The sequence below is a fragment of the Neopelma chrysocephalum genome, unplaced genomic scaffold (assembly GCF_003984885.1).
Source record: "Neopelma chrysocephalum unplaced genomic scaffold, ASM398488v2 Primary Assembly neopelma1_188, whole genome shotgun sequence".
NCBI classification, from domain to species: Eukaryota; Metazoa; Chordata; class Aves; order Passeriformes; family Pipridae; genus Neopelma; species Neopelma chrysocephalum.
The window spans coordinates 483,929-511,082 of NW_020897850.1; the positions used below are offsets into that span (position 1 = coordinate 483,929).

Here is a 27,154-nt window from a genome sequence, read left to right on the forward strand (position 1 = left end):
AAGGGATATTCTAAAAAAAGTGTATATTAAGTAAAAATAAGCTGTCTTTGGTTTCGGATGCCAAAGCAAACAAGATTAGTACTCCAAAAAGAAAATAACCAAGTTATTTACCACCTTGGAGTTTTACCAAGTATTTGACACAACCAAGCTAAAGCTAAGGATTTTAGGATATTTTCATTACAACTTGTTTTTGAATAACTGGGGCTCAAGACAGCACTGTTTTTGCAGGAAAAAAGCAGCAACCTCCAATATCTTTCCTCTGCTTCTGGAGTAACACTTCTTCATCATTCCATTTCACAACAGCGATAATAACAAAATGAAGAAACAAGTATTTTGATAACAAGTTCTCTGTGATGAGCGTTTCATAACAATTTTTATGCTTGCAGAGATGCCGTGTCAGCCCGAACAGAGTGTGTCTCAAAATGGAAACCCATCAAGAAGGACTTGAGAGAATTATGCTCCCCAAGTGAAAGGAGCAGAGCTGATACAGAAGCAGAGAGCACACTATACTGTAGTCCAGCCTGTCTTACTTCAGTTGGTAAAATGGCACTGGTATCACATTTGCAGTCAACTAAACCCTCTGTGTACCAGGAACCATAAGCTGCCATGAAGGTTGATGAAGAAGAGTCTTCTCCTTGGGGAAAATAAGAACAAACAAACCCTGAAGTAAGTCTGTCAGGAGGAGGGGAGGATCCACAGGAAGGAGGAAGAAATCACTACAAATCTGGCATCTTGAATTCAGAAAAACATCACAGCTTTTGCAATTCTCACAAACTAAACAAGGAATCACACAGTTACTGTGAAAAAGGGGGAAGAGTCAAGCCAACTCTGTTTAGAGAAGGAAGTAAGAGGAATACCATGACAGACACAAAAGAATTTAGTTTGATGGAGAATCTACATTTCAGTTTAGCCTTTGAACCACTACAGGACGTGCCAAGGGACATTTTTTGTTCCATGTTTGTTCTTTACCTGGCAATAAGAAAATAAGCTTTTCCCCTGCTCCTCACCAGAATGATCTTACACCATGTCAGAAAGCCTGTTTACTGATTGCATGAGTTCACTGCTAAATGACAGTGCCCATAATACAACCAAAGTTCACCACACTCATGAAAGAACTCCTACCAAAACTTGTACCATGCTGCCGTGCTTCAGAAATGGTGATTAAGACACTGCTGGTCCAAAAGATCTTCAATGCAAGAAGAGAGAGGAAATGAAAAGCTGCATGTTTAGCTCCCAGCTGAGTCTGGAAGTTGCAGAAGGTACACATACCACTTCACAAGGAAAGGGAACAGGAAGCCATGAAAGAAAAGAGTCATTATGTTGAAATGGTAACATTTTCTTGAGGTTACACAGGCCAAATGAGCATATCCCAGAAAAATGTGAATCAAAGCCTGGGTAAAGAAACAGAAAGCAGTATAAGTGACAGCAGATGGGGAAAAGAAAAAAAAAAAGATAAAAATTTTAGAAGAGCAAAGAGTATCAGATCAGAAAACACAAAAAATAAGAAAAATCCCAAGAGCTGGTGCATAAAAATCGAAGGGTGCAATTAAATTTAATACCAGCAACGATAATAATAACCGAAAAAAGCAAAACCAGGCTTCTGTGCAAGAGCTTCTCCTGGCAAAAGATAAGTTGAAGATGGACTAAGTCAGGACTGACATATCAGAGGAAGAGTAAAAAAAAACCTGATTAACTAACAGTAAGCCACTATGTTCTCAACATTTAAGAGGGAATTAAAGAATTTAAGGGCTGAGCAGAAAACAGAAATATGTAATGCTCATTAAAGCAAGCTATTCCAGCACAGGTACCAAGGGTTTGTAAAAAGTTCTATCCATGACTGGAAAAAAGACAGACAGACAGAAAGATTGCTGAACTTCAGTACCATAACAAGTTACTTAAAAGTAGCCACACAGACCTTATGACAGGCATAAAGGAGCACATGGCAAGAAATGAAGCAGGACACAGAACCATGCTTCTCCATCTGACCAAAACCCAGCATCAAATTTGACCATGTGTCTTTGAGCATGTCAACTCAACTGTTTGAAGGAAATTCATGTAGACTTACTAAACAAGAAGCTCCAAAGAATCTAAATTTTAAGATAAACATAATACATATAACCACATGCATGCACCCATTCCCCACCACTGAGGAGATGGGAAAAAAAACCCTCAGAGGAGTAGTAGAGGGATAAAAAGACAAAGTGATGTCTCTTTTGATAGAAACAACATTGGATAAAGTCACTGGGAATTAATACCTTCGCACCTGGCTTTGCACCTGGCTGAAAGGCAGAGCTGTGTTGACACACAGGCTTATTTCAGCTGACTTATTTGCACAAACTCACGTGCAAACTTGTTGTAAGTCAGCAAAATGCAGTCTCCATGGTCTGGGGGATTAAAAAAAGCCTCCCCTACCTGAATGGCAAAAGCCTTCAGCTGACAAAACGTAACCAGTAACAAGACTATTCCCAACATGCTGTAGGGATGGCAGTTTTATCAGCAGGATGCTCTGGATTCCTGTCTGCCCTACACATGACCTTCTGCAGCACCACCTCTTCCAGGGTAGATGCCATCGCATTACAGCAGGGCAAGCTGCCAAACAGCACCAGGAGCTCCTGCAGAGCTCCAGCTGAACCTGCAGAACCCTTTTACTCAAGGCAAGACCCCAGGGAGAAGGTCCTGGTACCAGCATACTAAAAGTCAATGTAAAGAACAGTCAAAAACCCTAAAGGATTGAAAGTATATAAAAATACAGCATTAGGATTAAAAAGAAATGAGATACCACCACTTGAAAAGGAATGAGAATACTAAATGGAACTGTAGGTTTAGCCAACACTTCCCCCAAAGCAGAGGGCAGAGATGATATAAGCAATTAACAAGCGAGGAAAACGACAACTCTGAACACATTAAAGTCAATATAAGGAGAGAAGGAAAAAAAATCAGGGTAAGAAATTAATAGATATTATAGCTATCCATTCTCAAAGCAGAAAAGAGATTTTTCATTTTACCAAATAATTATGACATAAAAGAAACGCTTTCAAGCTTTTAGTAGAAAGCTATGATGTTTTCATTTTTCTCTCCTTTGAAAGACTAAGTAATGAATATGCTTGTGATTTCTGATCAAACAGATACACCTACCAAACGCACAAAATTTATCTACCTACCTCAGATAGCTATTACTACTAAAACTACATAGTAACTGTTCTGTGAAGACCATTTATCCACATTCTCTCAGTTCATTATACCTAGAAAGAGCCTACCAACCCTTATTTGCAAGGCTGTTTTGTTTCACTAGCTAATTAATTGCTTTCCTTATCAATATAAACCATCAAAAAAAAAAGTCACATTGAATGAAAGCTTTTTAAGATATAAGCTGCTCTGGACAGAGTATATATACAAATGTGTATGTCCATGTATGAATAGATACACAGTTTGTATATCAGTATATATATATATAAAAACACATACATATATGCATATGTCCTGGCCTTATTTTAAAGAAAAAGCATCCAGACAGAACCCAAGTTCTAAACTGGTCATGTGGCAGACAAGTATGAGTTTACAATGGAGCACAAAGCCCTTGGAACCCTGGGAAGCCAAGCCAAGCCAACTTGCACACGTGGCGGCAAAAAGCAATCGGCTCAACAGCTTGAGCTTAGTAAATCCATGGATGCAATGAATACACTTCTTGCTGCCTCTGCAGAAGACAAGGTTGAGGGGGTACCTTCCACGGCAGCCTAGAACAAGCTAAGTCAGGGCTATCAGAGAGCACCTGAGTCCCTTATGCCAGCTCACACGTTAATTCAGTGAGCTGACTCAAAGAGCTACGTCAGTCACAAACCAACTGTACAAACAAGCAGAATAAACAAATGCATCAATAAACCACATCCAAACAATTTTCAGCCATTTCTGTTTCCCAGCTCTGGCTCCCTGTGGGATCCTGACAGCCATTAAAAGAGTCAGTTTGAAAAGACGGGGCTGGGAAGACAAGAAAAGAATCACGGTACCTGCAAGCATTTGATGTTACCTGCCACAGAAATGCACACAGGGCTGCACCACCCTGAGAAAGCTCCACCAGTGTCAGTGGATCCACACTAATGTTCCACACTTCTACTGTGACTGAACCTACTTCTTTTGGACAAGGGTAACAGCAGTTGGGCAGAACATGGACTAAAGGAAAGGTCAGTCTACAGAGTATTTCCCTTCCAAGCTTTGTCTCTGTGTTAAAAAGGCAGGTAATTTAAGGGCCGGCATGGAGTGAACAACAACCTGGAGTCTATGGAGCAAACAGTGGGATGGATTTCTGGTCTGTTTCAAACAAAACACAGACATGAAACAGAACCTGTGAGTTCATTCACTGAGGTGGCCTCAAGTGAAGTACGAACAGCCACAAAAACTACCCTAAGCAGCAGGCTTAGGGCAGCAGCTAGAGGCAGAGGGACTGTGTCAAACAGCCAGGCTTAGTAACTTTTTCTACACACACAGCTGGAAAAAGACACTTGTCAGTAGTCTTTGGACTACTGTTCTGCTTTCTGTATTTAGGTTAAAGTTCCTTGGGGCACTGACTAGTTGTACCTGCAAAGCACTTACACCAGTGGCAGCATATAAGATAACTTCAAAATGTTAAAAGACAAACAGCAAGGGCCTAGGGAAGCTGGTACATTAGCACCTGCAACGTAGGTAGAGGACATCAGCCTCTTGAACTGAACATATCCCAGAAGCAAACACAAAATTTGCCAACTTTTTTTAAATATAAGTTTCTCTTCCATCTAGAATAATTCCGTACATACCAGATTTTAAAAGCCAACAATTACTAACAGCATGAAAAAATAGCAACTCATGACAGAAGCCTATTCTTGTGTTGTTAGAGAAGCTGAAAGATGTGGTTCTATGTTGGCAGTTTAATTACTTCATCTTGTCCCAAAGCAGCTGATCTACTTAACATCAATCCCACTTCACCTCAAAAAAAAAAAAGTAATTCTATTTTCTACCAATAGATAAGACTTCTCCAGCTGTGCTTTCACGTATAACAACTGCAATTTGAAAGGGAGAGACCTTTCAAGGAGGAAGTTGGACTTGTATATTCTCAATTTGCTAACATAAATGGAAAAAACAAGTAAATAAGTAATAAACAGCTAGGTAAGCATAATGTCCAACTGCACAGAAAAGCAGTACCACAAGTTGGGCTAAATACTAAGCACTGAATAGAAATGCCATACTTTGCCAGATGGAACAAGAAGATTTTTGTAAGTTTACTTCATAATTTAGTTAAGCAAAGATATATAAAAATGCTACTACCGGATATCTGCTCCAGTATCAGGTAGGTTCCAGGTCAGGGAAAGCATAATAAGGGATGTCTTTTTTTTTCCTTAGGACCTCTAACATCTACGTTATGCTCAAAGGTTTGTTTTCTTTTTTTTTTCCTTTTAAACTAAAATTGAACTGGAGACAATACATGTCAATACTACAGGGGGAAGGGCGTATTACATATATATACATATATATATATATATGCTGAGCATGTACACACACAAAAAAATCATATGCTCAACATCCCTCCCATGTTAATCCATGACATAAATTCTTGTCTTTGAAATATTCAAACACTTAAATCATCAACACGATCTTAATTTTTTTTTTAATTATTCATCATGCAATGAAAGCAATTTTTCTGTCAAAGTATACAGCCTCCTCAAGGGAAAGGGGGGAAGTAAAAAAAAAAAAAAGAAAAAAAAGAGGAAAAACCACCATCAAAGTGTTTGGCAGCCTTCAAAAATTCCCAAAACAAACACTGCATCTTTCTAAGCTAGCATTTGCCAGCAGTGTCACTGTATTCAGCTTTTTCCTGTGCCTGCCACTAAGCAGCACATTCAAACGGATAGTCCCAAAACCTTCTGAAAGGACAAGACCTGAACCTTTACCCTGAAGCAGCCTCCTCCTACCCTCCCACCTTCCCTACTGCATTACCTCCTCGCTGGTGACCTAAACAGTACAAAAAGACAGTGACTGAAAAGAACATTATGCCTATTTTAATGGAAAAATCTTCAAAATCCTCACCACAGCTCAATTAGAAAGACTGGATGATCATTAGTTGAGCTCTCAATATCCTGTAACTAAAAGATTTAGTGTTAAACAGTAGCTGTATTTTCACTTAGCTATGCAGACACTTCACAGCCACTGTACCACACTGGCTTATGTCTGGGTGCTTGAATAAAAATAGCTGATGTGCTTGCTTGTTACGCCATTAAATAAAGGGCACAAAGGAATTGCCAGGACTGTTTTTGCCCATGAAAGGCAACGGTCATTAATAGCTTGTATTTGCAGAAGGCTGTCAGAGGAACAGCATGCCTGTGCTTCCTCCACAGCTTTCTATAGGTTTAACCATATAGGAGACAGCAGGGGAAAAGACACCACACGTTTCCTCGTTTCACAACGGGTCACACCTGCTGGAGGGTTGGCAAGTCACACGAGCCTCAGATGAAGGAAAATATTCCAGTCCTGTAAATCCGAGGGGGCAGAAAGATGTGTGGCTGTTCATGAAAATAGTACTTTGGGAAAATGTGCAATGACAGTATTAGTTAGCAGTATTTCACCACTTTGCTTTTGCTGTCCTTGGGGTCCAGTATCTTGGAGATTTGAACTTGTAGTGGTGTTCTTTTTCATCCATATCTTGCTTGAAGGAGTTCATTTCTTTCAGTAATATTTTGAGAGGACACAGGCAACAGATGGACTACTCATACAATCATGTCTGGGCTGGATAAACAGATTTTTCAAGCATCTTCAAATAGGTCCACCTGGAAATCACAGTAGGCAGGCAAAGTGAGCCACAGTGAAGAAACAGGCTTTGTCAACTGGATGGTAACCAAACATGGATCATCTATCTAACAAGCAGAATGGAGGACTGAGAAGCTGACAGCATGCTCACAACATGTCAACCAGAAGTCAGAAATTTTCATCAGCTGGACAAGAGACCTCACTCCACACTGACCAGGAAAAATCTAACACCATACATACTAAGCTGAAAAGTTACATGCAAGTAAAACCAAAACAAAAGTGAGATAGTAAGAAACAAACAAGGTAGCAGCTGAAAGTAGAAGTACAAGCAGCTTTATTAGTTTGTCTAAACATGCCTTAAATAAGTCTCCTGTCAGCTCGGAGCACATGAAGTTTACCAGCTCTCACAAGGACTGTGCCCATTTGCCTTCATCTGCCCTGTCCTCCCGAGATACAGGACTGTGAACCTACAGACCAGTCATTGTAGATTATCTTTCCTCAGTAAGGCCTCGGAACACTCACTGTGTAAAAGCCTGAGAGCTTTTAGGAAATTGAAATGATGTGGGAGTAGTCTGGGAGAAAAGGAAAGAAGGTGCTGGGTCCTCTTGCTATGAGAAGAGACTTGCCATCAATGCAGAACTCCAAGCAGACTATGGAAGGAGGGATTTTCACAGCCTATCCCCAATTCCTAGTGCGCCTGCCTTGCACACAGGGTCTTGTGAGAGACAGAGGGAGCCCTACTGAAGTGGTGACACCATTTGCCTTCTGCTACTCTGGATTCAATCTAGTGCATATTTTTAAATTTATCTGGACCTAACAACATGTCAACCCAGTGCACTAAGATTACTGCTGGAGTCCTTTGCTGGAGTAGTCTTTCTTCTTGCTTAAAAATTGGCAGAGTTTTACGAATCGTTGTTGAAGCCGGGCTGAAGATGATTCTATTTGCTTCTCAACTATTTTTAGTATGAGGTCTCTATCTAAATCCTCTTAGTTTCTGAAGGCACTTCTGAATATGACTAGCATATGGGTTAGAAGAAAGACCTGTAACAAAAAGCTTCTTCCCCCTCCACCTCTCTTCCCTCCCAGTTTTCCAGAGTTCAAACAGACTACCAAGAAAAGGGACAGCAAAGCTGGAAAGCAAGAGAAAACACTGTGTCCCAAGCATGATTTTTAAAGAAGGGAGGTATGAAATCCCAACACCTAAGCGCTTGTAACAAAACACTTGTGGGAACTGCATAGGTGATAGGCTCTACAAGTATTCCAGACAGCATTAATAGAATGAGAGGAGAGTAATCTCACGCCTGTTCTTCAGGCAAATGTTCTTGATGCTTTCAAATCACCTTTGAAAGTAAGGCTTGTTTCAGTAGCAGGATGGCACGCCGAGAAAAGCCCTTTGAAGTGTAGTTCAGACTCTTTGCATGTATTTGTAAGATAGTGTTTGGAAGATGGAAGGCTTTCATGCTTAAGAGACTGTACAAACTTTGTGAAATACACACTGTGGAGAAAAGCACTTCCCTGCAAGCACCATCTTGCAGGGAGAAACCCAAGTCCTGGCACGGGATTTGAGGCTTTAAAGTCTGGGGTGAATGAGTCTTACACCTAGCAATCAAGAAGCACAAACAACTTGGGCTATTAAAAGCATGGCATTTATATCTCTAGCATTATGAATTATTCAACCTTTAAACATGCTTTACAAGGGATTCAGCAGGAGCAAAACACAGCACTAAATCAATTTTATCTGGAATAGTGTGGAAGAAGGGAGAGCTCCTTTCCTATTTTGAGAGCAACATCTATGCTACACATGCAGAGCCAAAGCCTTCTAATACAGCAGGCTGAATACATATTAGTTATTCAAACTCAAGAACGTGTGCATAAAAGGAATTTCATACAATTAGTCCCCGTTGTCCTCCTCAGTTTATGCTCTCTGTAAAGTTCTCATTCCAGTGTTGCTACACTGAGACTCATTTTTTTGCCTCCCACAATGCCTTCAGTAATGTAAAAAACATCAGACAAGCAGGCATGGATGTCTAAAAAGAGACTATCTGTACAAGTCACTGATCTATCATTTAGTCAACAGGCTCAATTCATAGGTTACTATAGCAAAGCAAAATCAAGTCAAGCACAATGAAAATGGGTAACGCTATTTCACTCCCAATGTTACAAAATGTGTCAGTTTTCTGCCAAACTACTGTAATGGAACACAGTTATGATTTTATGAAGAATTTTTTTCACGTAATTTTAGCCAACTATCACTCCGGCTAGCATGTAAAAAGATCTTAAGGAGAAAAAATTAAATTTATTCTCAGCTAATGAAAGCCTCTGCACACCTCTACTTTTGTATCTTTATTTGCTAAACAAATGATAAAAGTTTATATCTTCAGCTTGAAACCAAACAACAGCGAAACGTACCTGAGGAGGCACAGTTTACAAGAAACAGCATGAAAAATCATACTACACAGGGAAAAAGTTCCAAGAACACACTTAAAGAAAAGCTGTATAAGTTACTGGCAATGTATATGTCCTACTTTAACCAAGAAAGAGCACAGATAACTGAATTCCCCTTTAAAGAACCTTGTTTCAGGAGTTCCTTTCATACATGTTACAGTGAAAACACAGAAAAACAGCACCATGGGAGCTTGGGAAGGTCCTTGCTGAATCTCCACAGCCTCACCAGAAACCTCCCTTCATTGAAAAAACACTCTTTCCCCTCTTTCCTAGCTTGGCCAATTATTAATTTTGGTTGGTTTTTTTTTTTTTTCAGCTGCTGGAGCATTTCATAGGGACATGACATGGAAAGCTGCCAGCCTTCCCAGAGCCAATTCCGAGTAGGTCAGTCTTGGCTCAGCAGCAGACCACATAGCGAAGCAAAAGGAAACACAAGGCCTTGAACTCACGCCCATCTTCCCTCTCATCCTCCATAAACACATCCTAGATGCAGATTTTCTTTGACTGGTGAGGAATTCACTGGTGGCCAACATCATCTCCACTGGAGACCACGATAGCAGCCAACAGGCCCCATCCATAAGCAGACCAAGAACTGCTTCTATGTAAACCTAGAAGTTAAAATTCCAAACTTTACCATTAATGTGTATTTTTGGCTTCCTTCACGTGTTATAGGAAGTTCCAGAGTAACTATAATAGGGATTTGCTATTTGGAGCTGACAAGCTCCAAATAATACCAATCTAAAGAGAACTGGAGACACGAAGTGACTTGTTGCCACGAATATCTTCAGACAGCAGGCACACTGCAGTAGCACAGGGCATCTCAGCCTCCTACCTTGCTCCTGAGCTGGTCTGCTCTCAATTAGCTTTGGTATCAGGGTGGGGATACTACTACAGTAGTGATAAAACCCTGAGGACACGGTCCCCCAAGCAGCAACCACGAAGCAGCCTGAAGTTACAGTGTTCACTTTATCTTCATGCAAACGACTCCTGATCTTCAGTTAGTTGCTAGCTTTAGTCCAGGACAACATCTTGATGCACATCACCAGGCCAGCCATCACCTATGGCTTTTGATTTGTGCAGAAAGTAGAGGCCATATATGCAACTGACAGCCCTAAAGAATGATACATTACTCTTTGTTTATAAGATGGATACCAAAGAAACCAGAGAAATATTAGTGATATTGATATGATACGTAAATACTGATATTTAAAACATTCTACAGAAACCCCATGTCACAACACTAGTTCTGGAAGCAATCCCTAAAGAATTGTAGGGAAAGTGAATGTACTATTTAGCACATTAGGGACATGCTTACTTTTCTACTACCCAGAAAAACAGCGTCTGGATAATTCTTCTTAAATAATCATGGACATACCATTACACAGCCAAGCACAAAATAGTGCAACATTGCAAGAAGCATTTAGTAATTATCATAAAAACAAATCCATAGGGGCAGATTCACTGGAGTCGCAGGCCAAACCCACGTTTCTTTCTAGGGGTGAAAAAAAAGTGGAAAAGAAAAAGGAAGGGATGTGTCAATCCTTCCACACCTCATCCTTTGACAGTAACTACTCTATGCCATCTGGCTATTAAGGACTGTCAGCACTTGAAGAATATCTATAATGCTTTTCTGACTGCTGTTATAGGAAAGGAAAAAGAAAAGAAAAAAAGCAGTAGAAAATTCAACAGACATAATGTAAGGTGAAAGCTACCATCCTGCCTCGTTTTTTTTGAGAGGGGAAAAAATGCTGTGCTTATTGTATATCTTAGAAAAATCGTATTTTGAAAACAGTGAAAATTGGTGAATAGGCCCAAGGGTTAAGGCGTCAAATTTTAAAAAGACAGGTGACTGAGCAAAGCCCTCACCCTGCACACATCTCTTACTGCCCAACGCACTGGAGCAGAGCTCACCTGCAGATTAATGCAAGTAACAGAAATCAAGGGCTAATCTGTCTATTTGGCATTTCTTATGAAGGTCTAGAACAGAGCCTGAATTTAGCCTTTGAGCACTTCGTAAGGCCTACATGAATCACTAACCTGATAAGCAGAAGAGTGACTGAGCCATCTCATCATCCAGTTTCTACTAACTCTGTATGACTTCACTCACCCTATGAGTACAGCAGCACAGCTTCTGCCAATATCGTTCCTATGGGCAGTTGAAGCTATTCTAGCTAAAAGCAAATATCCTTGCCAGAGTAGCTGCCTCCGCTGAAAGAAGAGCATGCATTTCACAGAAACAAGCATAACTGAGCTCACTGTCTTCCACAGAAGTTTTTCTGGTGTGATTTTGTTTCATTATATCTGCTTAGGTAGCTAACAAAAACACACCTACTGGAGCAGGGAAATATTTATATATCTTTATACAACACGTTGCATTTTTAAATGCTTGGTTTGGTTTTCTGGACCTTTCCACATGTATTAAACCATAAAGCATTTTGAAGCTATCACGTCTAGCGCAGGAACTAACACCTTCTCTGCTGTTTTTACTTATTTGCTTGTTTAAAAAGGGACTTTTAAATTGTGTATTGAAACTTACTGTGACGAGCATAATGACCAGAATTTTCACACCTCAGATATTATTTATAGATTCCATCCTCAGAATATTAATAAGCATACTCAGTAAACACAGGACTGACTTGTGAATATCACTATTCTTTGTATCTTTTGTCATTAAAAATGAAAGCTAAAAATACACATACACCTCCCTGTTGCATACTTGCTCCACATTTGAGCAGAAACTCCCAGACAACCAACATAAACAACTGTGATGAATGCTTCAATCTCCAATGGGCCGTGGGATGAACACCATAAAAAGAAATTAAGACTTACTATTTTTCCACCTCCCCTCAAAACACAAGAGTCTAAACCAACTCCTGTTTAGTCAGTTGTGACTTCGCAAACTCTGTATCTACCAAACCACACGCTGCCAGGAATAGCACAAATCTCAAAGCAAGGATTACAAAATCATTTGGGGGGTTTGGTTGGGGTTTTTTCTTCTAAGACCCCAACACACACCCCTGCAAAGAGGAACAGTTTCATACACTTTTAGTTTTCAAAACCAGCATGGATCTGTGTATTCTGCTGGGTATACACCAAATGTTTGAACCAAAAAAGTTAGTCAGACAATACAGCTCGCTTGACCACACTCTTTATTTGAAGGAAAACCAAAGAGATCGATTTTCTATTCCAACCAGCTGAAACGACGATTAAAGAAAGTAAAATCTCCTGGCTTTTCTTTTCTTAAAAAAAAAAAAACAACACAACAAAAAAATCAAGAAAACAAAAACCACCCCAGCTTCTCATCTGTCAACTAACCAAATGGCTTTTGGCCGCTGAAAAATCCTGCCATTGGTCAGACTTTGCAACAGGCACATCCCATACACCTGGTTCGGCAGGCACCGATGCGCGCTCAGCCCCGCATCCCGCCGCCTTCTCGGGCTGGGGGGGGAAACAAAGCTGGGACCGGGGATCTGTCACAGGCCGCGTCCCGGCGCCAGCCGCCGAGCTGGAAGCCGAGGCGAGCGCGATGCCAGGTTAACAATTTGCAATTTGCCTCGCTCCTGGACGCCGCGGCAGCCCTCCATTTTGTCAGCTGCCTCAATTTTAAACGTTTTCCAAGTTCGAGAGGCAGAACTTCAACATTTCTTCGGGAGCCCTCCGGGGCTTTAAAAGCATCCCCGACCATTTTAAGCGGCGGAGAGCCCGCTCGGAGCCAGCGCTCTTGGCTAAGTTTAGCAAGGCAGCCGCGCACGCCGCGCCGCATCGGCAGCCCCCCGAACCCTCTGCGGGGCAGCCGGCGGGCTCCTACCCATCCTTCTTCCAGCCGCGGCTGCCTCCGGCCCGGGCACGAACAGCGCCCGGCTTCCTCCTCTCACGAGGAGAGAGGCAGGTGGATGTCGGGAGAGGGAAAAGGAAGGGACGGGGAGACAGGAGCGGCCGCGGGCAGCAGGGGGCCGGGTGCCGGCAGCAGGTAGGGGGAGCGCGGGGCGGCCGCCAGTGCCGTGCCTGTGCCGTACCCCCTCCCTCTCAGCCCCGTTCTTACCACCTGCGGAAGCGGCCGGAGCCTGCCCGGGCCAGAGCAGCGACCTGTCCACTGCGGGCGCTCTCCTCCGGAGGTGAGGGGGCGGCGGGGAAGGGCATGCGGGAGGAGGGAGGGAGGGAGGGCTCCCACCGCCCGCCTCTCCCTCACCTCCCTCCCCCTCCTCCTCCTCCTCCTCCTCCTCCTCCTTCTCCCCGCCCAGCCCGGCCCGGCCGTGCCCGGCCCCCCCCGCGCCCCTCGCTCCCCCTTCCCGACTTGGCTTCCACGGGGCGGCCCCGGAGCGCGGGTCCGTGCGCTGCTCCCGGGCACTTACTGTGTCACCCTCTGCCTGTCTGTCTGTCTGTCCCCTCGGCAGGGATAAAACTAATTGCCACCAGCCTTGCGGCTACCGCCCGAAACAACTTTTGTCTCCTTCCAGTCTCTAGGAAAGCTCTTCTTTTTTCCTTCTTCTTCAATAAGAAAAAAGAAAAAAAATCAAAAACCAACCAAACCCCAACAATTTTAAAATTAAAAAAGAACAGAAAAAATATATATATTCGGCTCTTTTTTTAAGAGTGGGAAGCGTGAAGGTGGGAGGGGAGAGGACCAGAAAAAGGAAACATTTGGAGCCTTGGAGCTCTTTTTTTCCTCTTTCCTTCTCCTTCCCCCACCCCCCACCAAGATGGCTTGAAAAAATTAAAAGGGGACAGCGATGAGGGGGGGACACACACACTGAAAAGCCAGAGAGGACGGAAAAAGTTTGGGGGTTAGGGGTTTTGTGTGTGTGTTTGGTCTTTTTGTTTGTTTATTTTAGTTTTTTTTAAAGCCTTCGGTTCCCATAATGACCCAAAGGACGACAAAGACACGGGAAGAGCAGGCACAAGGAGAGGAACGAACGAGAGAAAGAGTTTTGCTGGTCAGTAAACTTCAAGCTGCTGGGATGAGGTCATCGGTGTAAAAATAAAGCGATGGCGTCATTTGAAACCAATCCCAGTGAATGAACTCAGACGGGGGGGGGGGGGAAGGTGGAGGGAGAGGGTGAAGGAGAAAGAGGAGGAGCGGCGAGAGAGGATCCCCGCGGGGACGCGGAGGCAGCGGCGGCCGCGCAGCCCCGGCGCCGGGAGGCGATGGCCGCCCCAGCTGTCACCGAGGGGAACGCGCTGCCCCCGGGCCTCCCGCTGCAGCCCCCGGGCCGCCCCTGGGAGGAGCCGGGGCCGCCGAGCGATTCCACCGAGGCGATTCCACCGAGCTGCCCCCGCGGCGCGGGACGGGGAGGCGGCTCCGCGGCGCGGCCCTCGCTCCTTTGCCGGCCCCTCTCGGCAGCGGCCGCCCCGCCTCAGCGGCCCCTCCATCCCCGGGCCGGGGCGGCCGCGGTCCCGCTGCCCTCGGTGCCACCAGCCGAGGGGACAAGCGCCCCGGGTGGCTCCGTAAATATCGCTCTGGCCGCCGCCTTCTTCTGCCTTGTGACGCTGTGCGCACCGATGCTGAACCGATCGCACCGATGCTGAACTGTTACGGTGTTAAGGCGTGGGTTCCTCCAGTGGTGGTGTTATAGAATCGTATAATCACAGAGTGGTTCGGGGAAGGAAGGGGACCTTAAATGTCATCCGGTTCCCTTCACTTGATGTGGGCAGAGCACCCTGTGGGCCACGTGGAAGGTTCAGGGCCTTCGCCCTTTAAATAACCTTGTTAAATAAAAGGAATTAAAAATCTGCAGCCAATAACTTGAAAAAAAGCGAAAATGTGCGCAGATGCACGGAAGCTTTTTGTCTTAACACGTATCTGTTATGGCTAGTACCAACCTGAATTGGTGAGGGGTTGGATGGGTCCTATCTGTCTTACGCATCCCTCCTGCAGGTACACCAGAATATTCTGCAGTTCTCTTTCTTCCTCAGAGGCATCATCACTACAGGGAGCCTGCCAGCACTGCTGGGCGTGCAGGACATCTTGCACACCAAACTCCAGTCAGTCACCTCTGATGGCTTTTGAATCCCTGTGCCTGAAACCCTTGGAAGACAGCAGGAGAGAGAGAGAATTAACTGTGCGGGTCCTTTGTTCTTGGTGGGTATCTCTTCAAACAAAGTGCCTTCGGAGAGGCACACGACTATCACAGTAAAATGGTTTGTGCAGTTGGTGTTTCAGGAAGCAGGCAACTCAGAACAAATTATATGGTGGTGGTCTCTACCCTGGCAAAATTGACCAAGAACGACCTTGATGAAGGGCCTAGTGTTAAGGAGTTGTGAGCTGTCCCCTCATGAGGAAGCCTTGTTGGCACTCATACTGAACAGTCATGTCCTGTGCAATGGAGTGCAAAGCATGCAGGAGAGAGAGAGAAGCCCAAGCTCCATAAGACACAGACAAAAGATCAAAAGCAGTGAAGAAATTATGGTAAAGCAATTAACATCAGCCTGTTCACTATTTTGCACATGTCTGTCTTCTGGTAGCTGAAGAGCAGTTTTGCCTTTTTGCCTCAATTGACCAGCGGCCCTGAAGATGGCTTTCACACCCCCCCAAAGTGCCCACAGTATGAAAAATCTGCACAATTAACTGGAGGTTAAGAGAGCTAGAACTGACCCATTTTGATGAAGGGGATTGGAGAGCGTGCCAGAGAAACTGGAGGTAACAGCCAGTGCCCCAGCTTATTCAGATCAGAGAAGTGCAGGAACAAATAGTTCCAGCCCAGTTATCCTCACAAAGAGAAGTGGGGAGCAGTGGAGAGAGGTGTGTGGTGAGGAGGAAAGACATTTCAATTCTCCCTTCCCTTTTGTCATCTCAACTCGGTAACACCTTATGTAACTGATTTGTTTTTTGTGTTTTGTTTTTTTTAAAATCGTGGGACTGTCAAAGTTTCCTGACTGTAAAATTGTAAGAATAAGAAGTACTTGTGATCTTCTTGAAGTATTTTTCTTTTTAGCTGAAAAAAAAGGATATATACAGAAAAGTCTGTACTAGAACAACAAGTTAAAGCTTTTTCAATATAGAGTCAGGTTATTTCTTTTTCCTAATGTAATAAAAGGTGCGACTAAACCAGTGCTATCGGAATTCCTGCATGTTGAAATAGTTACTAAGAATAACTTTTTCTTTTCAGCTGAGCTTGAGCTGAGAATCTGATCTGGAAGAACATTGCAGGGTTAAACTGGACAGGTTTGTTGCTAATCTGAAGACACAAACAGAAGAAATCAGGAAGACTCAAACAAGGCATTATCAGAGCTCACCTCATCGAGAGCAGGAGCTGTGTTCTTTACCTCCTTTTTGCAATGGACAGAGTGTGAGCTGACCTGCCTCTTGTAGGAGCAGGAACTTGTTTGCATGTACAGCCCAACTTTTTTTTTTCCCCCTTGAAAGCCTTTCACTCCTCCCTAGCACTTGCACAGCAGACTCTGGGAAATGATCTGAATTGCAGGTGCAAACCAGGGAGAGAGTCGGGTATTAGTTTGGCAAACACCTGAACCACCTTGAAAAGGGAGTACCCAGCCTTGTCGGTGTCCCTGGCTGCTGACCTTCCCTCCCAAGTTTTCAAAGGTCCATCCATTCTATGGAATGTATTTTGCTACATTTCTGTTGGTGGGTTTTTTGGCCTCAGCTCACTGGTCCTTTTTGACAAAATGGTACCGAAGGAGTTAAAGGTAGCATTCCTTTCTTGTGCCTCCCTATCAAGCTCATGAGATAAGAAGACCAGAAGTGTCTGTATGGGGTAAAACAAGGGCAAAATATATTATGGTGGCTCTCCAGCAGGCTGTGCAACAGCCCTCAAACTTTGACACTGCAAGTGTGTCACCCCTCACTGCCCCTATTCCTGGGGGGCCAGGGAGGGGGAATAGGTAGGTACTTTCAAGAGCTGGAGGTCCTGCACCTTGTTTACAAAGGTTTCTCTTTCTTTATTCGTAAAAGCTAGCATGGCTTTTTGTTCCTTTTCCAGCTAATGGATTTTGTGGCACTTCACTTGGTTAATCAGTTAGCAGTGATTAAACAGGGGAAACGTGAACGACAGCCTGAGTAACGTCATCGTTTTTTCTGCGCAGTGAAAGGAGTGGTTTGCCAGAGAAACCTCTTGCGAAATAACTGAGAATTGATCTTTAAGCACAGAATGTACCATGCTTTAAAATCCCCTTGTACCTGCTCACTTCCTCCACGGGCTGAAGTGGAGTTGTTGAAGGGGTTACCGTTCCCAGACAGCTCCCAGTCACCATCACGGCTGTCTTCTGCCAAAGGTTACCACCTCCCCTATCTACCTGTAAGCTGCTCATTCAATCTCTCTCGAAATTGTTTTGGCCAAAGTCAACCAGAGCAGCTTAAGCAGTTTAAATAGGAGAAGTCAGCTGCACTGGTTTGTTTTGGCTATACTGGATTAGGGGAAACCCAAGATGGGAGGTGAGTTGATGACCTTTTCATGGACAGCTTCAGGGGCAGGGGGTAGTTTGGCCTAACCTGCTTTCAGAGCAGACTGCTACCAACAGGGTATTTAAAAGTAGAAGCGTTGCCGAGATACCCACACTGAAACGCAGCATTTTTAGATACCACTAGCTTTGCTGGCACATAGAGCAGGGCACAGCAGTAAGAGCAGCACAGGTTTGTAGGAGAGCAGCAATGGGAACATGAGGATTTGGAAACCAGTACGAATAGAAGATGTCAGACTGAGCATGGGGAAAGAGCAGAAGAGGGAGAAAAGTTTGTAGCTGGAGATCACTGGGAGATCACAGAACTCAGTCTAGAGAGGAGGAATTTGAGTAGCATGAGAAATGCAGGCATCAAAGATGTAGGGTGCCAAGTAGCAATGCTCAGGGGAAGACAGTGAATTGAGAACACCCGGTATCTCCCTATTCTTCCCTTCCTTCCCTTCCATGTGTGCATCAGACTTTGGGAAGCTCTATCCCTCTGGAAAATAGTTAAATAAGAATAGCCTCATTAGTTTGTCACTTCAGATAGTTTTCATACTTCTACTTCCCTGTAGCTTCTCTAGGACTGCCAGATTCATAGCACATCAAATGAGCTGGAGTTAGTAGGCAAGTGGAGAGGTCTAGGTTCAATGTGTCTTTGAGTTGGGAGGAATTTAGGACAAGATGAAGCATCCTCCTCTGTAAGATGACAGTGGGTGATTTGGAGCAGTGGAAGAGAAAAGGAGAATTACAGGAACCAGAGCAGCAGAAAGTGCAGAAAAAAAAGGGAAAGAGAGCTTCAGCTGTCTGCTTCCCTGTATCTTCTTACTTCACAAACTCTATATTCATTACTCAATAGGAAATTTCATAATTCCTATCTCTATAGTTTCTGAATACTCTTTATTTTTCCAAGTCTTTTGTGGGACAGAGTATGATGAGTCCATGTTTTATGGATATAAGACTGACTTATTAAGATAGAGTAACTCATCCTAGATAGTATAGCAAGATGGTTGCAGATCAGAGAACTGAACCAAGTTCTCTTAAATTCCAAATCTAACCACTAACTAATTCTTTTCCCTCTCCTCTCTTCCATCTCACAAAAGAAAGAGTAATTTTTTTTTGACTTACATAAGCAGGCAGATTTATTAAAATTAAGCACTTGCACGAAAGTTTGTTGGCTTAGTTTGCAAACAGAGAGACACACACATACAAAGACTATAAGTGAGATATACGACAGAAGACAGTGAGAAAAGATAAAGGAAGAAGTAATAATTCTTTAGTTCTATGAATGGCCTTTTTGAAGCTTAGGGGGTTTTGATAAATTCTAATCATCTTAAGCAGAAAAAAGTCATGGTCAAGCCGCTTCTGAATAAAACAGCAAGATTAAGTTTTGAGGAGGCATTTGAAATTGGAGATCATAATAAATATTATTTACAGAAAAGGAGCATAATAACATGTTGTCACCAGGAAACAGATTGATGAAATACTGCTTTCAAGAAACAACAAGTTCAGACAAATCTACAGCAACCGAAAAACTTAACTAGTAACATTTCTCACTTTTCTGTATATCTAAAGAGAAGATATTTAAATAAAACCAACAAAAAAGCTCACACATTAAAAAAAAAAAGTCACAAACACATTCCAGAAATTAAGATAGTTGTCACAATAAACACCCACCTCACTTACTTTTAGCTCTTACTCACAGTTAGTCACTTGTCTGTAGGCTGGTATACTTCTATTGAAAGCAACTAGTAATGGGCTGTAAGCACAGATGGTGTAAATCATCATTGCTCAACTAACACTTCAGTTGCTATGCTAATTCATACTATCTGGAGAGTAGTTTTGTATGTTCAGGTTTTGTTTGTGGCCAATCAGGAACCAGAAGTAAAATGTATTCGTGTTTATTATGAAGGCAACATAAAATGTATGAGGTCTTTGACTATTCATATCCTTCTTTTTAACTGTTTGAATACTTGAAATGAAGTGGGGTGTAGTAATTACCAGCCTTAAATACATTTAAATTTCCTGTGGAGTATTTTCCCAAGAGTACCAAGAATACAAGAAAAAAAAGGATAGCATTCATAAAATGTTTAGAAGTTGTGATACGTGAAATGTCATTTGGGTCAATATAAACCAGTAAGTACAAAGTTACTGTACTGACAGCATACTAAAGTAAGTTCACAATCAGGAAAATGGTTTAAAAGTCTGAATGTAGAAAGAGAATGTATAACCTGTGGTAATGAAGACCAGTTTATTTATATTTACTTGTTTTAAAATATTTTTCTTTTCAAGATATGTACACAGGAGAGGAAATATTGTGACAGTTTTAGAGCCTTCACTATTTCTCCTGATCCATTTTGTTGCTTCTGTGTACCTTTAACAGCTCCTGACACCTACAGGTAACCTAAACATGGTGGATTTGATAGGTTACTTTTTATTTTATTTCTAAGATGCAGTTTGGATGTTGCAGTAATATGCAAGTGAAACTACACTGGTATTCAAATGGATTGTGAGAGAGATAGATTTTTATTCCATGGAATCATTAAAATGTACTTAATAGATAAAAAGAGCCTAATATCAAAAAAGGAAAAGGCAGACAAACCCATAATGGACATGAAAAATAAACTTGATTTCTAAAATGGGAAAAAACCCCAAGTTAATTACTATTAGTTGATGCTGTGGGAAAGAAGGGCATAGCACCACAATGACCTGCATTTATAAGCTTTCATTCATGTAAACTTTTAAGTGGATAACACCCAGAACATCAATATTTTGGCCGTACAGTAAAAATAGATTCTTAGGAAAAAAGACTGTTAACTCTGAACAGTATCTTGTTTTGTTGAATGGACTGGTCAGAAAATTGTCACTCTGATACCAGCCCAATTGTCAACAACAGAGAGCAGAGTTTGTCAAGAAGGACAGGTGAAAATATCAAGTTAGAGGGAAAAGAAGCATGTGAAAATCTCAGAGTGTGTCTTTTTTCTTTCTTTCTTTTTTTTTTTTTTTTTTTAGATGCAAGGTGGAGGTGAGGTGAAGGACTGCTGGTTTATTTTTATATTGCCTTCTTGACTACCCTTCTGATGCTCAGGAACAACCTGGCTTCTGTGTATTAGGGATGGGTACAACTCTTTTAGCTCTACGGAGGGGTTGAAAATCTTGCAAGAACATTTATGCTTCAAAGCAGTTTGCCACTTGTTCTCCTTTTAGCCGGGGAAGAATCATTAACATATTAAAAACGTTTAAAACCCTGTTTTATGTTTGGCCTGCAAAAAGAAGGGGAGAAGGTCAATGAGGGTAAAGCACAGGGCTGCAAATACAGTGTTTTATGTTCTTTGTAAAGGTCTGCATCAAAATTCTCATGACTTATTCGAAGCTGCATGTGCTTACTTTAGATATAAATTTGGCTTGTTGACTCTCCAGTCATTAAAAATCATTTCAAGCCATTGATCAAATGATGATGAGTTCCAGATAAATTTATGCTGAAGAATATGGCTCTTCATGACCATTTAAAATCTAAATAGGTATTATGAAATCAGAGGGGGCAGAAAGTTTTTTAAGAGGTGGAGTTTCAAGTAGAGGACACGACTTTCCAAGACATTTTTTTCGGCAGCTGTGAAAGCTCAGAAGAACTTCCTAGACAGGAACATGTGAGGACGCAGCCTTTTGTGAGCCAGTCAGTGGAGACATTTATGGGAAAATGGTAAATGCAATTCCAGTTCCAGAATATAAAAGGAAAAAGAAGCCCCTGTTCAAAGGGCCTGTCTAATTACTAAGTTGCAGAAATTATATGTTTATTCATCTGTTATTTTGTACTAGTACCTACAATTAAATGATGTCAGCTACAGTTTAAGAAAAATGGCTGTTATAACTGATGATTCATTTAAAATACCTTCTTACCATATAATGCCAGCAGGAGATCAGGATGCAGTTGCACAAATGCTGTAAGCTGGACGTCACTGAAAGAAGAGCGTGGCTTCTGTTTGGTTAACGGCGCGTGAACGAGCAAAGACTTCAGCCACTGGAGATGGCAAAATAGAAACAAGGATGCACAGCAACTGGTAGAAAAAGAGTGAACCAGTGTGTCACTGGCATGGGTGTACAGAACTTGAGAAGATGCAAACAGATGCCTTGGTTGAGCCCATCTATCAGGTGATGCTCTAGCTCACGGTTTCCCGCCCTCTGCTTCTTACTGTGATCCTTGCTGTGGATTTGGCATTGTTATAATGCAACAGGACTCAGTGCGTCTTGTTAATCCAACAGAATTAGAGCAAGCTACTCTTTTTGGCAGTCACTAGGTTGACATTTGCCATCTGACAAGAGAAAAGAGCTCTTTAGACTGAGGGTGGTCAAACACTGGAAGATGTGCCTAGACAAGGTTCTGAGCAACATGATCTAACTTTGGAGTTGGATTTAATGTTGAGTTTGGCTCTGCTGTGTAGAGAGAGTTAGACCAGCTGGCCTCCTGAGATCTCTTCCAACCTAATTTATTATATGGTATAGGGGGGGCATTTATTATTCCTGTATCTGGTATTCTGAAATCTCAGTGCATCAGTATGCCTGGCTGAAAATTTATCTGTCAAACATTAAGATAGTCCTGTCACTATCATGGAATTTCAGTGTATAAATTTATGTGTTTACATTTTTAGGAGCTTTTCAGGAGGAAGTCAGTTCTTTAAAAATACAGCTATTATAAGGTTAATCTCATTGTTACTAAACCAAACATGTTAAAGCTAGGTTACTGAATATGAATTTACTGTAAAAATTACTAAAGTAACATGTACACATAAAGTGTACAAACAAGCTCAAATTTATGTTGAAGAGAGACTCGGCAATATGTACAATACATAATGTATTTTAACTGATGAATCTCAGTGGATGTAAAATCATACTCATCCTCTCTCTACTTTGTCTCTCAGTGGCATGCCTGTGGTGCAGCATGGCTGCTGGATTTTATTGGATTGATAAAAGTTGTTCTTGTGCTTAGCATTTGGATATTTTTATGGTAGCAAATCACCTTTGCATCCATAGAGAGGTCCTTTCACATAGGTAGGGGTGTGAAAAAAGGCCCTGGAATAAAATGAGTCGAGTCCATATATATGTAATTTAAGGAATGAAGTTATGACATCCTTCAACAACAACAACAAAATCCATAGTAACAAATGCAAAAGCAAATATATCTTTAAAAAAATTCCAGAGTCTTATTCTGAATTACATACCTCACTCTTCATAGCTGTTCATAAGTCGACAGTGTAGCTGCACAGGGTGTATTTACTTCCAGTTAAATGTTTCTTAACACTTCTAGAGTGGTGCAAAAGGGATGTATTATACTCATTTCTTCTCAGTTGTGCAGCCAGATTATGAAATGTATAAGCCAAAAACATAAGAAGACTAAGCAGCAAAGCCATCTAAATTGTTCATGAATGATTAAAAAGTCGTTTGTTTTGTTTGGACTTCAAAATCCCACTCGTCTCCAAAACATGCTTGGTCTGATTGCTAGTTCAGAGCAACTAAAGATCTCATTTTTCATTTCCTCGCAGCTTCTACACTCAGTTGAAAACTATGTCTAAGTGGGAGTCAAATGCTGACACCAGAAAGCAGACAATTGCATCTTGGTGGTATTCTACATTTATGAGTCTCTCTTGTGCCTGGCCAGAGCACGTCTGGAAAAGGAAAGAACTTGTAAGAGATGCTGCCCACAAAGCTCCACATGGAGTGGAGCTGATACAAATCAAGCTTGCTCTTTTAGTACATCTATCTGCAAATAGCTACAGTGTGGTACAAACAGACATAATAATCCAGATTATTTTGGAAGATTGATTAATGGGAACATTACTCATATACTCAGTGCATGACATTTCCTATTAGTTGTTCATATCATTTGAGAGTTAAAGGATATAAATACTTAGGAACTTCCCAGCAGTTGGGTTGCCACCTGTCTGCTGAACACATTAAAGGGGGAAAAGTGTGAGTTGTATTCCATTTAAGAATGCTGTGGGACTCTGAATAACATTTCTGACACTGTCAGGGGAAAATTTTCCATAGCAGTCTCAACTCAGATTCAGCAGTAGGGTCTTTTCTCCCTGACATAGCTGGACATTTAAAGGATGTTAACAAAGGCAGGGCTGATGCTTCTTGCAATAGGACAATTAGAGAGCTAAGGACTATATATACACAACCAAAGTGAACATTTAGCAAACAGCTGTCAATCTTTCATTGAAGCAATAGATTCATTGCTTCCTTGGTTAATATTTATACCTGACATTGTAGCAGTTGGTTAATAAAAAACTCATTTGCATGAAGAACTGGAGATGGTAAAACCCAAAAAATATCTAAAACAAACACACATGAAAATCCCCCACCTGCATTTCTTTTTGTAAACACCTATCAAACACATGGCAAAGCTGTTCTGTAGCATGACATCATTTGGTTCTATGAAATGACTACTGATGGGTCTGTTCACAGCATCTATAATTATCTACTTACCTCTGAGTTTCAGTGATTTTGAGCAGCAGACTGATGTAAATGTTTCAAATCAGCCTCTGGAGATGTCTTTGAAACCAAACAGGCTAACACCTAACATGGGCATCAACATATGTATGTCAGGCTTTCTCCTGTAGCTTAACCTGGGCCTTAAACTCACGGAAAATACTTGGAGAAAACTCCTAAATGTCCTATGTGTAAACACATAGCTGTGGATCTTAAGGTATTGTGGAGAGGATGAAAGCTCCTCTTGCTATAGGTTTACTACCCTTGAATTACCTCATAGCACCATTTAGCACTTTTGTAGAGAAATGCCTCAGTAGACAGAAACCACTAGTAGTCTTTCATGGAGACCTGTAGAGGGGGAGCCATTCAGGAATTAGTAAACTTTAATGTACTGCTCCTGGGTCTGACAGCAAACCCGCCAGGGACTGTGTAGGAAAGGGGCACAGTGCCACAGAAAGCTTCTGCTGTGTGCAGAACTACCCTGGACAGTCTGACTGTGAGTGGTTTGTAACACAAGACAGCGGGGATGTACATGAGGCAGGATATTTTGTACAGTTGTCTGAATCTCTGGTGTTAGTCCCTACTTCTGGAGGGACAGTATAGTCCCTGGTCCCAAATTCTAAAGGGAAATCCTGAGATAGAATTTAAAAAAGACCACTTGCTAAAAAAAACAAACAGGTAACTCGATTTCAGTGCTGGTGTTTCACAGAGCCCATTTGCTTCTTCTCTTGGATCAGTCTTGTCTGAAATTTGTTTGAAAGTATTGTAAAATTTAAAAGAAAAAACACAAGTTTAATGTGTAGTTTTTTAATTATGGTCCTTTTAGACACGGGGGAACACACACACAGCCCACCCCTGCCCTCATCTTGTACTTTAATGCTTTTTGCAAACTAGTCAATATTTTCCAATTTTTATCTTATAATTACAGCTAATCCTCCAAATCTTCAAGCAGTGGCCATAAATCAATTATGGTTTCAAGTCAGAGATAGTTTTGAGCTTACAGTTATTTTATATATAGATATGTGAATGAGAAAACTAGTGGATATTTATGTGCATTTGTAGTCAATCCTCTTGATTGTTAGATTTTTGATATGATCATTTGTGAACCAGCAGTCTGACTTGAGAATTTAAATGCTGTTTCTTCCACTGATGTCAAGAACAAAGTGAGCAAGTAGATCAGGTTGCCCAGGGCCCCATCCAATGACCTTGAACACTTCCAGGGATGAGGCATCCACAACATCTCTGGGCAACTTTTGCCAGTGCCTCACCACCCTCACAATAGTTTCCTCCAAATATCTAATCTAAACCTACTCTCTGTCAGTTTAAAGCCATTCCCCCTTGTCCTATCACTATATGCCCTTGTAAAAAGTTTCTCTCCAGCTCTCTTGCAGCCCCTTTTAGGTACTGGGAGGGTAGCTGTGCTTTTTGCTGTGTATTTCTGCAACAACACACTTCTATTTCCCCTGTATGGATGGGCAAGGCAGGCAGCCTGCCAGCTCCCAATAACCTGCTGCATTTTTTGCCTGTTTCCTTGGAATAGCCCTGTGAACAACTGTGTGTTATCCAGGAGTGCATTCCTCATTTACATTTATTACAAATTAACACAGCGCTTTTGGTGGTGCAGCTTTTGATCCTGTAAATAACTTCTGTTCACCTGAGCAGTCTCATTAAACACAAATCTCATTAAACACAAATACACAGCTCATCAGCAGTTACAACAGTACTAGGAAACCCAATACTCTTCAATACAGTTGCAAAACAGAAATTAGCCGATATGATGCTGACTTAAGATGGGGTGAGCAGTGCAGACCAGGGAAAAGTGCTGTATCTGATGACCTGACCCTTCACTTGAGGGACAATGGCATTTCTGAAAGTAGTCAAGGTCATCATGGAAGTCCTCTGACCCAGTTACAATGCAGCTTGCCATACAAGTCCTTCAGTTTTTGCTTAAGCTATGCAGAAACCTTGTTTATGCCCTTGGACAAGACAACAGTATCAGACTTAGATTAGTAAATGTTTTGCATGTGAGCACAGCCCATGCCACAGAATCTGGGTCTGGACAAAACTGTTTAAAATTACTTTATGTGTTGTTGTGGCAGCCAGAAATGCTCTTACCAGGATGGCCAGCTACTAACAGCAGATTTTGGCTGGCTCTAATAGGTATGGCTGTGCAGGCATATTTGTTTGCGTAGGCCAAAGGGGAGGAGCACGTTGCAAAATATCTTAGGAACCAAAAAAACAAGACACCGAGCTGAAGTGGATTTTTAAACCTCTTGAGAATGAACAATATGCCTTTTTAGTAAACCAGTTGTGCGTAGAGATCAATGCACACAATTAAAAGACTAATCCTGCTGTAAGTTCACCTCAAGTATTTCATGAATTTCACATGATCCACCCACTTTTTTTCTGTACCTCTGCAATTACCATATGAGCAGCAATAATTCCCTGTTGTTCAAGTGCCAGATACAACATGGCTCTCACATTCCTGAACGTGGCATATTGTGCTGCTCTGTTTGTTTGTTGTTTCGGAACAAGATTAAATTTGATTCACTTGTGCACCTCATTGAAATTTAACCCACTCTTTGTCATCTTCCTAATCAGTGATTTGTTTGCCTTGCTCCATGGTTCTCACTTTCTCATATTTAGTTTAAATTTTGCATGAAACCCATGTTTTTCGAATAACTTTTTGAACCATTCCTGGTTCTCCTCACATATCATATTTGGAACTACCAATTATGTGTGTGATCATCTGACTTCTTTTTCTCCCTTCTACTAGAGCTAGAAAATATGAAGTAGCTCCTTTCCAACTGCAGCATGAACATTTTCATGCAATATTTTAATTTACACATAGTCTATCCCTTCAGCAATATAAAAGCATCATGAGCACTGTCTCAAGATTCTGCTTATGTGGGAAAGTTAGTTTGGTTAGATAAAGCTGTAACTTTTCTGCCTGTGTGTATGCACAGGACAAAAGCTGATTATTCCAAATTATCTTATTTTGAGTCCATTTTACTTGAGAAGTACATTTGCAATAGCTAAATAGGAAGAACTCCTGTTG

The 27,154-nt window shown here is 41.8% G+C and overlaps 1 protein-coding gene across 3 annotated transcripts in view; it reads right to left on the reverse strand.

Moving 5' to 3' along the window:
* DUSP16 (dual specificity phosphatase 16) overlaps positions 1 to 13,424 on the reverse strand; it is a 61,778-nt gene extending 48,354 nt beyond the window's left edge. For 2 of the 3 annotated variants that reach the window (XM_027702486.1, XM_027702485.1), the window contains exon 1: positions 13,259 to 13,424. The gene's annotated coding sequence lies outside the window, so the exon portion shown is untranslated. Of the gene's footprint in view, positions 1 to 12,531; positions 13,087 to 13,258 lie in introns of those variants that run through there. The other variant, XM_027702487.1, reaches the window with a different exon arrangement.
* Between the last annotated feature and the right edge of the window lie 13,730 nt (positions 13,425 to 27,154).